The sequence below is a fragment of the Sciurus carolinensis genome, chromosome 9 (assembly GCF_902686445.1).
Source record: "Sciurus carolinensis chromosome 9, mSciCar1.2, whole genome shotgun sequence".
NCBI lineage: Eukaryota > Metazoa > Chordata > Mammalia > Rodentia > Sciuridae > Sciurus > Sciurus carolinensis.
Genome location: NC_062221.1, coordinates 9,754,909 through 9,769,768, shown reverse-complemented (window position 1 = coordinate 9,769,768; position 14,860 = coordinate 9,754,909).

Genomic DNA, 14,860 nt, shown 5'->3' with positions numbered 1-14,860 from the left:
AAGTACAAAGTAATTCCAGGAGTCTGGAGACATGCTGGTTTCTAATAGAAAAGCTTGCACTTAGGTCTTCCTGCCAGTGACCACTTCATCTGAGGTATTTTGCACCTGCCTCAATCCAATTAGATGACATAATTAATGAACCTCCATGCTCTTGATAATTTGTTATACAAAAGAAAGAATGTTTTGGCACATCCATTAAAACCTGATGTACAATACTTTGAAGAAAATGGGGGGAAGAAGATGAAGCAAAGCAACAGCGGGCTTATGCTGGGAATCTTGGAGTTCAAGTGAATGTGGGAACCTGCATTCTGACCTCGTGTTGGGTGAAGATTCAGTTGCATTTGTTAAAAGAATCCAACAGGGTCCTTTTTTTTTTTTAATTCCATTAAAAAGTGAACTCAGCCTGTGTGCAAAGTTTCATGCCATCTTGTTTCTTTTATGACAGATTAAATGGTATGATTAGAATAAGCATTCAGGAAGTATTGTTTCAGAGGCAATCTAATAAATGTTTCCTTGGTTAAGTATCAGTTACAGTTTTACATATCACAGTATTTTGCACCTGTTTTATGCAGCTAACAATAGGCTCTCAATAGATTTCAGTGAGAGAAAGCCTGGGAAGATAAAAAGAAAACCAGTTTGCAGCTAATTCTGTCACTAGGAAACGCCAGGAGTAGATTGTGTTTAGAGACTTTGAAAAACAATTAGCTATGGATTATAGGACTAAAAGGCCTTTCCTAACTGTACCTGGAAAATACTTTGCCCGTTTAATGCCTTCTAAGCTGTCACTGAGCTTGAACTTCAGTCCCAGTGATTAATGAAAAGCTGCAGGGCACAGCTAGAAGCTAAAGTCTCAATTATGAAAAAGCAGTAACTAGTTTAATGTGCTGATGCTTTTATACTTAAAGTGACAGCTATGAAAAATGGCAATATTTCCAATCATGCTTTAATAATTTATCATTCATTTATTGGCATGTCCAATGTGCTTTACTCCCACTGTTCCTTTTCTCTTTCTTGGCTCCTGGTGCTATAACACTGAAGAACAAAATGTGGTCTGTACTTCCTGTTTGGAAGTACAAGTATAAAGTTTTTATATCTGTGTCTCTATCACCCTATCATCACATATTCATGTCATTTCCCATTAGGGCCATTATGTTGCAATAGAGTATTTGAAAAAAGCACAGTCCAGTTACCACTGTCCACTTCCAGAGTATTTTCATTCCAGATGGACACCTTAAATTATATGTCTTTGATTACAAGGTTGCATTGACGCCTACTTATGCCAACAGGAAATCACAACAGTTGGCTGAACAGCGGACAGGCCTAAGCAAAGTGGGGCACAGTAAACGAGGCAGGGAAAGATACACATTTTTGAGAGTTCTAGTACCAAGGTATCCTGTAATGTTCCGTAAGTTTAATTTTACGTTTGAAATTTTAACCATAAATTGGTCAATGGTTGCCGTCATTCCCTTGTTATATTTTTATTGGATTTTATTAGACTTCATTTACCATACTGGGAGCCTGGTTCACCATGGTCCCTGGCACAGCACTTGATGAGCAGACCAGGAAGCAAATGCATAAAGTGAATCCGTGAAGCTGGGCTGCTACTTACTTTAGTTAAATTTCTCAAATATTGATTGACTTCTCAAAGTGCACTTGAATACAAGAGTACCAAGTGAGTGAAACTTTAATGAACTTGCAGACCACATATATGTCTGTTAAGTATTTCAAATGGAGAGTATAGCACAATATCATATAGTTGTTTTTTTTTTGGTAGGATGGTTCTGTGTGGATTAAGTGATAAAATATGTTCCTCTCTCCTTAAAAGGAATCAAGGCACAAATCAATACATTTACCAGTTCTTACATTACAACTCTCCAGGATTTTGTTCAATTTGGATTTTAAAAAACAGAATATAATTTTAGTACTCACAAAATGCTAAACAATAGTACAAGTAATATTTAAAATCTTACAAAAGTTTGTTGAATAGATGTCTTCCCTTTCTAAACATTTATGTGTCATAACAGTATCTATAACTTTTCAATGAAACAAGTCATAGGAATTATTTTGAGGAGTAGAGAAAGAAAAAGTATAACTTTAAAATATCTTTCTTACAATCTGATAGTGGCCAACACACTTCGTTGCCTTTAATTACTATCACAACTGGTGCTAGTTACTATGGTTCCAAGACTTCAGATCACAAATTTGTAAATGAAGATCTCTCCAAGTGAGGTCATAAAACTTAAGTTTCAAAAACAGATGGTGGTTGTGCTAGTAAAATATTCAAGGAACTACTTTAAACTGAAAAACACTTTCCACCCGTTTTCCCCTATAAATTCGGTTTTGTAGCAATTCTCCTGCTTGTCAGATAACATGGAACCTGGGGTTTTGGTGAGGTCTTAGGATGTTGCCTAAGTTCAGAGACAGTAGAGGCACATCCTCAGGGTTTTGGTAAGCACAGAAGTGGGACGGATCTGCTCCTATAAATAAAGCAGATGGAGGACGACATTTTCATAGTACTGAGCTTACTGACACTGTAAAAATAAAACTGGAAGGTTGGTTGAAAACTTAGTTTCAATCCAAGTCTTCATATATTTTTTATCTTACATTAAAAAAAAAACAAAAATAGAATAGTTATTTGGAGGATGCATAGGTGCATAATCCTGAAAGGTGCAAAAACATGAAAATATTGCATAAGTTACCTAGAACTATGAGGAACATGATAGTTAGCCAAATTAAGGAGTGTATGGACTGGTTTATTTCTTTCTGAAGTTCTTTCTAGTGAGAAGCCAGCTAAGAGAGGATGAGCTATGTTTATCCCATTGACTACTTTCTCTGAGTCTATGAAATCAATTTGTTGGTTAAGATTCTCCTTGTTTCTTGTACCGTTCATGTCTTAATAGTTTATTACTTTATTTTGGCTTTTCTTGTCTTGACATGTCTCTGTTAATTTTAATTTTTTAAGGATCAACTTTTCTTCTCTAATAATCTCCTTTTCAAAATACCTCAAATAATGCTCCAGAATTATTCTTAAACTTGAAGTCGATCACATTTTATCATGAAGCCTTCATTGTGATTCAGATCCTTGAACATCCTCAGCATGGGATCTTTGACAAGTCCTACTTTCCTCCTTTTCTCCAAGTTCTGTGGATTTTTCGGGGCTGGTTGCGCAGTACCATGGGTGTTGTCCTCTTCTTCTCTAGACGTTGGTTCATGCTGCCACGGGTCCACAGACCTCTCCTGACACACGCACGTGGGTCCACTTAGACATCACACGCATCCCCCAATACACATGCGCACACACATCCACACACATGACCACGCTCTGCTTGGCTGTGAATGGAATTGCAGTCTTTCAATGAATCCATCAAACATTTCTCTCTTTACCCCAGACCATTCCCATACAGAACTTAGAGAAAAGAGTTAGGGGTTTCTAAACAACTTCACTTAAGGAAAGGAGAGTGATTTAGACCCCGTCGTCTGGAGACAAATATGCTCCAGGTGACAGAAAACAGCTCTAGGATGACTGGGTAAGGACGATGTGATCCCATAATGGAATTTGTAGGAATTTTAGGATTTCAATTAAACTGCTCTGTCTAGGAATAGTTTCCCCCAAATTATGAGGCAGCTTGCCCAGATCCTTTTCCTACCAGGTCAGACAAAATTAAATCTTGGGAGCCCTGCCAGAAGCTCCGACTATTAGGTCCAGCTGCAGAATTTTATCTCCTGCATCTGTTTTTTGGGGTCACTCTTCTAACTTCTTGTTTTGATAGATAGTTCTTAACATTGCAGATGATTTTCCTATCTAAGCAATCATCATGGTCTTCAATTTTAGAAGTTTTTTAGGTACCATCCTTCCAATGTTTTAGGTTGTCTACATATATAGCTTACTGTCCTTTCATAATAATAATAATGCAACAATAATAGTGACAATGACTATGATAATGAAGATTGCTGCCATTTCTAACATATTGAATACATTAATTTATTCAATGGAATGCTAATTAATTAAAATTTTACAACAACCCTATGAGTTAGTTATCATTATCCTTACTATATAATGGATAAGAGGTTAAATATCTTGCCCAAGTTTACATAACTGGTCAGTGACAGAGCTGGGATTTGCATGCGGGCCATGGACTCCTAAGTGTCCACTCTACCTATTCTAGTGTGCATGATTTTCTGTCTTATAAGTGAAACATGAGAGAAGTGAGATCATCACAAAATAGCTGCTGGATATTTCAAATAAAACCTCTTCCTCCCATAATTCTCTCCCACATACAGTCCACCTAAAATTGATTCCTCATTTAAATGGAGAGAGGAAGCTCATTAAGATCTTTGTAATAACGGTAGTTGGTGGCAACCATGTTTTTATACTCGAACCATCATTTAGACACTCGATCTGCATCCTGTTTCTACTTCAACTCACTATATCCAAATGGAAAATAAACGCAATTTCTTCGAAATTATCTGCTTATATCTGTGCAAAATCTTTCTTTCAGAACATCCATATCTGAAACTTCTGATTGGATTCAGAGTCAACTTTCAGAAATGTCCCCACATGCTGAATTTTATCTTTCCATTCTTGGTTCTGCCATTCGATTTTATACCAGAAACCAAATTTCCAAAATACCAAGGCTCCTTATGAGCATAGTACGTAAAGGCAATAGGCTTTAATTGTTGATCTTCTTTAAATATTTCATAGAGTTATGTCATCAGTTTTACATTTCTTTCTTATCTTCATATTTTGTACCATAGTGTTTCTTATGTTTCAGAAGCTTAAGTGTCTATAATCTGAGGATGAAATATTAAAACTTAAATAAAGCTTAAATATAATGCATCAAGCTATCAGAAAATAGCTACATTCCTAAGGAATTCCATATTTTCCAAAAATTTTATCATAGATATTCATTCAATGAAGAAAAAGGAGTTAGAAGGTTGAAGCTTTGATCTATAAGAAGAAGGTTTTTGTTCCTCCATGAATTTAAATAGTAAAATAGTTTTTATTACTGCAAGCTAAAATAAATGAATCATAAAATTAAAACTAGCAACAATAACAAACTTAGAGCTGATCAGATTTAACTGGTTTATAGACCATCAAAACAAACTGCTGCCCAGCTCAGGACTGTCATCAGTAGACCAAAAGAGGCCGAGTCAAGGAGGAACTGACAGCATTCAGACAGCGTTGGCTCCGAAGTTGGAGCAAACGTTGAAAACTTTGTATTCTGTCGTCTATCAAGTCCTAACTAGCTGTGATCCATATTGCATCTCTTAGCTAGTCTTTATAAATTTTATAGAAGTCAGTAAATCATCAGTGTTGAGTTTGCAATAGCATAAGATGGCTGACTTGTACTAACTTACAGAACTGACTGTTGTATTTTCAGGAGCGTTGAGAATCAGTTATTCAATACAGTCATTTTAAGAAAATTAAATGATATTGATGACTAATATTAGGTGTCAGTATGATTGGGCTATGGTATATCTACATAGCTGGTAAATACTATTTCTTTTGTTATTTTTAAAATTTTTTCTTTATAGATATACATGACAGTAGAATGCATTTTGACATGTTATACACACACAGAGTATAATTTATTTGAATTAGGGTACCATTCTGTGGTTGTACATGACAAAGAGTTACATTAGTTGTGTATTTATATAAAAGGATAGGAAAATTTTGTCCAGTTAATTCTACTGTCTTTCCTATACACATCTCCACTCTGTTCCCTTCATTCCTCTTTGTCTAATTCAATAACTTTTATTCTTACCCTCCCTTGTTGTAGGTTAGTATCCACACATCAGAGAGAACATTTGAGCTTTGGTTTTGGGTGACTGGCTTATTTCACTTCGTATGATAATCTCTGGTTCCATCCACTTACCAGAAAATGCCATAATTTTGTTCTTCTGTATGTCAGAGTAATATTCCATTGTGTATATATACCACATTTCTTTATCTATTCATCAGTTGTAGGGCACCTAGGTTGATTCAACAGCTGGGTTACTGTGAATTGAGCTGCTATACATATTCATGTGATTGTGAATCACTATGTCAGTGGACTATTCACTCTAGTATGCTGATTTTAAGTCCTTTGGTTATAAACCAAGGAGTGGGATAACTGAGTCAAATGGTGGTTCCATTTCAAGTTTTCTATGGAATCTCCATACTGTTATCCAGAATGGTTACACCAATTTTCAGTCCCACCAACAAAGTGTGAGTGACCTTTTCCATTACATCCTCACCAGCACTTACTGTTTCTTGCATTCTTGATAATTGTCATTCTGACTGGAGTGAGATGAAATCTCAGTATAGTTTTTTTTTTTTTTTTTTTTTTTTTTTTTTTGTGGTACTGGGGATCGAACTCAGGGCCTTGTGCTTGCAAGGCAAGCACTCTACCAGCTGAGCTATCTCCCCAGCCCTCAGTATAGTTTTAATTTGCATTTCTCTGATTGCTAGAGATGTTGAACATGTTTTCATAACCATTCATGACTATTCATATTTCTGCATCTGTGAAGTGCCTGTTCAGTTATTCTGACCATTTATTGATTAGGTTATTTGTATTTTTGCTGTTAAGTTTTTTGAGTTCTTTGTATATATACTGGAGATTAATGCTCTATCTGAGGTGCAGATGGCAAAGATTTTTTTTTTCCCATTTCAAAGGCTCTCTGTTCACATTCTTGATTGTTTCCTTTGCTGTGAAGAAGCTTTTTAGTCTAAAACTATCCCATTTATTGAGTCTTGATTTTACCTGTTGCACTTTATGAGTTTTATTGAGGAAGTTGTCTCCTAAGCCAACATGGTGGAATGTTAGGCCTACTTTTTCTTCTATTAGGAGCAGGGTCTCTAGTCTAATGCCTAAATCCTTGATCCACTTTGATTTTGTCCAGGGTGAGAGATAGAGTTTCAATTTTACTCTATTACATATGGAGTTCCAGTTTTCCTAGCACCATTTGTTGAAGAAGCTATCTTTTCTCCATTGTCTGTTTATAGTGCTTTTGTCTCATATGAGATAACTGTATTAATGTGTGTTTGTCTCTGAGTATTCTATTCTGTACCTTTGGTCTTCATGTCTGTTTTGGTGCCAATACCATGCTGGGTTTTTTTTACTATAGCTCTGTAGTATAATTTAAGCTCTGGTACTGTGATGCTTTCTGCTTCACTTTTCTTGCTCAGCATTGCTTTAGCTATTCTGGGCCTCTTTTTTTTCCAGATGAATTTTATGATTGCTTTTTCTATTTCTATGAAGAATGTCATTGGAATTTTTAGGAATTGCATTAAATCTGTATAGTGCTTTTGGTAGTATGGCCATTTTGACAATATTGATTCTGCCTATCCATGAATATGGGAGATCTTTCTGTCTTCTAAGATCTTCAATTTATTTCTTTAGTGTTCTGTAGTTTTCATTGCACAGGTCTTTCATTTCGTTTGTTAGATTAATTCCCCCCCCCCCTTTTTTTTGAGGCTATCATGAATGGGATCATTTTCCTGATTTCTCTTTCAACTGATTCATCATTGGTGTATAAGAACACATTTGATTTATGGGTGTTAATTTTATATCCTACTGCTTGTATGAATTCATTTATGAGTTCTAGAAGCTTTCTGGTGGAGTTCTTTTGGGTCTTCTGAATCTAGAATCATATCATCATCGAATAGGGATAGTTTGAGTTCTTCTTTTCTTACTCTTATTCCTTTAATCTCTTTCTTTTGTCTTATTGCTCTGGCTAGGGTTTCAAGGACTATGTAAAATGCTATCTCTGAGTGTCCTTGAAGAGAGAGCACTTGATTGTGAGTGGACATCACTCAATTTGTTAAAATACCAAGTAGAACCACATGACACAAGAAGGATGAATTCTCTCTCCAGTTGACATGCTTATTTTCTTCAGCATGGAACAACTTAGTTCCTGGTTCCCAGCCCTTTGGACTTCAGGGCTTACATTCTCACCCCTCTGTCTTAGTTTGCTCATGTGGCTCTAACAGAATCCATGAGACTGAGTCATTTATAAAGAACACAAATTTATTTTCTCACCCTTCTGAACTCTGGGAAGTTGAAGATCAAGGTGCTGGCTTCTAGTGAGGGCCTTCTTGCAGCATCCTCACCTAGTAAAAGGTGAGAAAGCAGAAGAGGGCAGGAGAAAGAGCTCACAACCTCAAACCCTTATGCATGTCTTTTCTTGGTTTGGACTTGGGGTGAGAGGCAAGCCAGACCTTCTTCAGGGACCTCTAATGAAATTAAAACTTGGTGCTCGTAATAATCCCAATCTGTCTGTGGACCAAGAACAAGGGAGGCCATCATTAGTGAGAAAGTTCCTGGAATGTGATTGAACAAGGGCACAGTTAGAGACATTTGGGGTATGGCCCACCTCACTGGATTCCACATCAGTCCATCTTGAGGGAGGCTTGCTGCATTCTTCCCTGATTCTCTGAGATGTCCTCGAATCTAAAAACTGAATTCTCTTTTAGGTGGTTACTTATGGCTGCTTTCTCTTGGTTCCAAGCAAAGATTCCTGACAAACACACTGAATTTTATGCTATTGTGTCTATTTTTGTTAGATAACTGTTGACTGGTAATGAGGCAGATGTAAATAAATAAAACATGGATAACAAGTGCTATATTATTCTAATAGTTTATGTTATCAAAGTTTTCTTAGAGATCTGAAGAAAACACCTTACGAAGATGAACTAAGGTGTGCATTTCCATGTCCCAACTACCTACATGGAATTATTTCCATGTATTTTGCTACTTATAACAGAGAAGAATGATTTTATGATTTTTTAAAGATTTTTTTATTTTCTAATTTGTTCTCATTAGTTATACATGACAACAGAATCCATTTTGACACATTGTACACAAATGGAGCACAACTTCTCATTCCTCTGGTTGTACATGGTGCAGATTCACACTAACAGTGTAATCATACGTGTATATAGGATAATAATGTCCATCTCATTCCACTACCCTTTCCATCCCCAAACCCCTTCCCTCCCTTCACTCCCCTATGCACAATACAAAGTTCCTTCATTCTTCCTTACACCCCCATTATGGATCAGCATCTGTTTATCAAAGGAGAAAACATCTGGCCTTTGGTTTTGGAGATTTGGCTTATTTTGCTTAGCATAATATTCTCCAATTCCATCCATTTACCTGCAAATGCCATAATTTCATTCTTCTTTAAGGCTGAGTAATATTCCAAAGTATATATGTATCACATTTTCTTTATCCATTCCTCTGGTGAAGGGCATCTAGTTTGGTTCCATAGTTTAGCTGTTGTGAATTGAACTGCTATAAACATTGATGTGGCTGTATCACTATAGTATGCTGACTTTAAGTCCTTTATACCTTTAAGTATAAACTGAGGAGTGGGTTAATTGTGCCAAATGGTGGTTCCATTCCAAGTTTTCTGAGGAATCTCCATACTGCTTTTCAGAGAGGTTGCACCAATTTGCAGTCCCACCAGCAATGTGTGAGTGCACCTTTTCCCCCACATCCTTGCCAACACTTATTATTGCTTGTATTCTTGATAATTTCCATTCTGACTGAAGTGAGATGAAATCTTAGAGTAGTTATGATTTGCATTTCTCTTATTACTACATATGTTGAACATTTTTTTCATATATGTGTTGACTGTGTATCGTCTTCTGTGAAGTGCCTGTTCCTTTGCCCATTTATTGATTGGGTTATTTGGTTTTTTGATGTTAAGTTTTTTGAGATCTTTTTATATCCTGGAGGTTAGTGCTCTATCTGAGGTGAATGTGGTAAAGATTTTCTCCCATTTTGTAGGTTATCTTTTCTTGTTATTGTTTCCTTTCCCAAGAAAAAGCTTTTTAGTTTGAATCCATCCCATTTATTGATTCTTGATTTTACTTCTTGTGTTTTAGGAGTCTTGTTGAGGAAGTCAGATTCTAGGCTGACATGGTGAAGATTTGGGCCTACTTTTTCCTCTATTAGGCACAGGGTCTCTAGTTTAGTGCCTAAATCTTTGATCCACTTTGTGTTGAGTTTTGTGCAGAGTGAGAGATAGGGATTTAATTTCATTTTGCTGCACATGGAATTCCAGTTTTCCCAGCACTGTTTGTTGAACAGGCTATCTTTTCTCCATTGTATGTTTTTGGCACCTTTGTCTAGTATGAGGTGACTGTATTTGTGTGGGTTTTTCTCTGTGTCCTCTATTCCGTACCATTGGTCTACCTTTCTATTTTATTGCCAATACCATTCCGTTTTTATTACTCATAATTTGGTTTTGTGGCCCCCAGTTTTATTGCCTTCTCTTCAGCCCTGTGTCCCATGACTCTTTCTGTACCTCCTCTGTTTTCCTTTCTTCTTCCTTCCAGCTTTGTGAATTGTCTTTCTCGATGACTTTTAGAATTAGCGGTTAGGGTGGGTATTACCTCCCTCCTCTCTTCTTGCCACGTCTTTATCTTGTTATCATCTATGTCCTAAGTTGGTATATCAGTGTTCTATTGCTGCCATAACAAATTATTGATTAAAACAACAGAATTTATTACCTTAAAGTTTTGCAGATCAGAAGTTTTATTATTGATGGATCCCACCAGAATAAAATCAAGATGTTGACAGGTTGTCTTTCCTTCCTGGAGGATCCAGGAGAGATTCTGCTATGTTTTCATTTTAGTCGCTGACAAAATCCAGTTCCTTGTGGATATTGGACTGAGATCCCAATTTCCTTTCAGACTCTCAGCTGAGCAGTGCTCTAAGCTCTATAGGTAGTTCGTGTTTCTTGACTCCTGGCCCCTTCCTCTCTCTTCAAACAAGCAACTTAATTGGAGTCTTTATGCCATACCTCTCTGACTCCTTCTTCTGCCTTCCTCTCTTATTTTAAGGAATCCTGAGATTAGTTGAGGATAAACCTTAAAAATTTTGTTATAAATATTCTGTATGTTATAAATAATCTGTTTGAGATCTCCCTATATGAAATTCTTCACACTTAAACACAAGACTTCTTTTGTTTGGTCAGGTAACGTGCAGATTGTAGGGATTTGGGTGGGGGTATCTTTGGTGGGCCATTATTCTGCCACACAGGTCATTAAACTTCTATCTTTTCATATGCTTGGGTCATAGTGTGGGTTTTTCCATTGAAGACATAAATGTAGTAAGAGTGTCATTATACCAAATGTCTGTGACTGATAAAATGAATTATTTTGCCCAACGAAGTTGATTCTAGCAGGATCAGAGGCTTGCTTTCTCCTCCTCTCCCTCTGTGTTTCCAGTCATGTGACTTTAAAATCTATCCGCTCAAGCAGGGTGCAGTGGCGCAGGCCAGTAATCCCAGCAGCTCAGGAGGTTGAGGCAGGAGGATCACAAGTTCAAGGCCAGCTTTAGTAACTTAGCAAGGCCCCAAGAAACTTAGAAAGACCCTGTCTCTAAATAAAATATAAAAAGGACTGTGGATCAGTGGTTAAGTGCCCCAGCTTCAATCCTCAGTGTAAAAATGAATGAACGAATGAACGAATGAATAAATAAATTTAAAAGCCCACTCAGCCTACCTAGAGATGATCCTTGACTCGTCCTCACCCCTGTTTTCTAACTTGAAACTTGTTCAGTCCTGTTCCCGAGTGTCCTGCTCTCTCTCAGTTAGTGCGCTCCTCGCCTGTTCTCTGAAATACTAAACCTCTCTGATCATCCTCCCAGTTTCGGATGCATTTCTGTCCCCTGTTCTTCTCTCTCCTGCTGTTGCCGTGTCAGTTCCTTCTTAAACAGTGTGGCTGCTCCTTTCTCCTCTCTTTTTGCATCTTTTCTCTTCTGTTTGGGTATTGGGGTGTCTCCCATGTCCTGGGTGAATGCTTGGCCACTGAACTACATCCCAGCCCTTCCAATAAGGCATTTTGAGACAGGGTCACACCACGCTGCCAGACTGGCTTTGAACTTACAATTGCCTTGCCTCTGCCTCCTGAGCAGCTGGAAGACAGGCATGCACTGCGGGCCCAGCATCCTGAGGGTGGTCTCTGAGCTGCCTTCTTGCTGTGGATTTACCTACGTCATCTTCTGGTTCTCTTCCTCATCCCTTCAGTCCATCCTTACCCGCTCTGTGCAATTCCCTAATTTACCTATGGCGATTACAATTCAAACTATGATTTTCTTCTTCTTCCTCCTGGGACTCTGGCACATGCTTGGTAAAGTGCTATTTACTTGTTGACTTAATTTAAACTTTCTCTGCACCCTTGACAGAGAGCTGCCTGTCCCATGAGCTACTTGGCAGGTAGCTCTTCAGTGCTTTTCACTCGGTGGCAGAAATTTCCATTGTTTTACATATGTGGCTTTCCTTTTGGATTTTGCCTTCTTGATGTCAGTCATTATATCTCTTTCATCTTCATATACCCAAGGGTCTCGTATTTCGCCTTCTTCACAGAAAGAAGTGCTGACTGAAGGAACCTACCAAACTAACAAGATATTAAAGGGAAAATTCTGGAATACATACGCCCAATTGAAAGTTTTACTTCATCAGTGCTGGTCTGGAAAAATAAATGTAAGTCAAAAGTGCATTTTTTTTTCTAACACAAAAACGTTAACAACTGGAAAGATAAAATCTAGTTTTTGGATAAGGCTTACCCATAAAATTATGTCAGGACTCCTGAAGATTTTTAAATTACTGGATAAACAAGCTACCACCAGCAAAGGGTTTAGCTATTCACAGGAAGCCCATTTGGTAAGCTTGTTTCAAGATCATTTTTAATGCTTTTTCATTATATCAGTTATAATTAAACTACTTCATATATGTAATTATGTGGCATAGTAATCGAGACAATATATTCTGGAACTGTGTAGAACAAGTCATGCAGATTTGTACTTCTTCAGGGCTCTGTTAGTACTTAATCTGCTGCTGGCCACCCACTGAGCTGGCCTGGAAGAAACTGCCTTTTGATCTCTTTTATGAAATGACCTTTGAGGGCAAAAATAGATGAGAATAAACCTTAAAAGATTTGTTATAAATATTCTGTTTGGCATCATGTATCTTTCCAAAATGCCAGAATAAAACACTTAAATAAAAAGGGTAACTTTAATGTCTTAGACAAATAAGGTTAAGCTCACTGCTAGAGGCTGCTTAGGCTGGGTGCTGGTGGACAGAATCGCAAGATGGCCCCCGGAAATTTCCTTGTGCAGGGATTGGGGCAAGTTAGGAAAAAGGAGCTTCCATGGTCCGGAGCCTGGAGCCGGCCTTTTGTTATTCCGGCATCGCTTTTGCCCTGTAATCCTCAGTCCTTGCAGTCTGTGCAGCAAGCCAGTGCTCCCATCTGTCATGGGAAGCAGCATATGTACTCAGAAGGGAGGATGGAACAGCCCATGTTAACCAGGCCAACCTGCCATGCCCTGCCTCAATCAGAAAGGCGTACTTGAAACCTGAGTACAGGATGCAGGTGACCGCTGTCCATAATGGCCAGATGCAACAGGCTCTGGAGACTTAAGCATTTATATCTTGCTACAATTAGACCGAAGAATTGTAACTGTGATAAAACAATGTTCAATTTCTTTTGGAAAAAAAAAATAATGGAAGGAAGAGTTGATTCTTTCTTGTCCATGTTTAAAGCTCTGAATGAGCTCACTCTCCATCACTTATGCCCTTGTTCATTGAACACTGGTGACACTATATGAGAGGCCCTCGCTAGCTGCTAGAGGCAGAAAAGGGTCTAAACTCTTCACACTGATTTAGGATTTTTCTTCTCACTGCTACAAGTCAAGATTTCTTTAACTATTTTGCACAAATGATTCATCTTGAACTTCTCCTAGCACTGACTTATGTTTTAGGGAACTTTTGACCAAACTACCTCCTGCTTATTTTAAGAAGGGATTTGCAAGATATAGACCCCTGATAAAGGAGTCAGCATCTCTGAGGAAATGACTCTCCATTGATAGCTTTGCAGAAAGAATCAGGTGGAATCCTGACGGTAAGAGTAACCCCTGGTGTAAAGGAAGAGTCCAACAAATTTGTTCTGAAATGTTGGCACCAAGAAAGCTTTGTCACAAAGAGAGTTGACATGATGGTCAAGGGACCAGAAAGGCTAGAAGGGGTTGAAATGACAAGTGTCCCAACATGGTCATTAGAGGGAAAATAAGGTTGTAGAAGAAGTTGATCACCTAGAGTATAGCAAAGAAATGGAAAGGGGGATTCCAAAGCGGAATTAGATTTGTGGAAATAATAAAGGGAAAGGTAGCTCCTTACCTAAGAAAAGATAGAGCAACTCTAGGAAAAGGCACACACATGAAACCCCTTGTCCACCCTTCTCGGTGTCCCCCACCTTTGTCAAGAAGTACATGCCAGGAAGAAGGTTTCTGAGACGGAAGGAATGAGCAACTGATTAGGCTGATGAAGAAATAAAAGGAGAACAGGAACAAGGAGTAGGAAGAGCTGAAACCCACCACCACAGAAGAACCAAATGTGGAGAAAATCTACCTGGTAATTACTCCATGCATTTGTTTCAATGAATTGTTTGCTAACTTCTGAAATATTAAAGCTTAATAAGTGTAGACAGTTTTTGAAACATCTAAAACATGGTATAAGTTCACATCTATAATAACATTTAAAACATTGAAAAAAGTGGAAATAAGAAGCAAAATTTTTAAACTGATAATTTGATCAAAGTGATTAAATTTACTTACTTTAACATTACAGACGCTTTTATTTACTGAGTGTCTACTAAATGTCAGAAACCTTACATAATTTCTGGTAAAAATCTTTTATATCACTATTCTAATTTTTACATATATTTACATATGCTTGAATGACTTGAGTCACTTATGAAAGCCAAAAATATATCTAGGACTTCCTCTCTTCTAACAGTAAGCATTTCATCTATGGAAGATGGAAGTTAGCCTCAAAGTATTTATTTATGCAATGTATTTGATGGCTGGAAAGG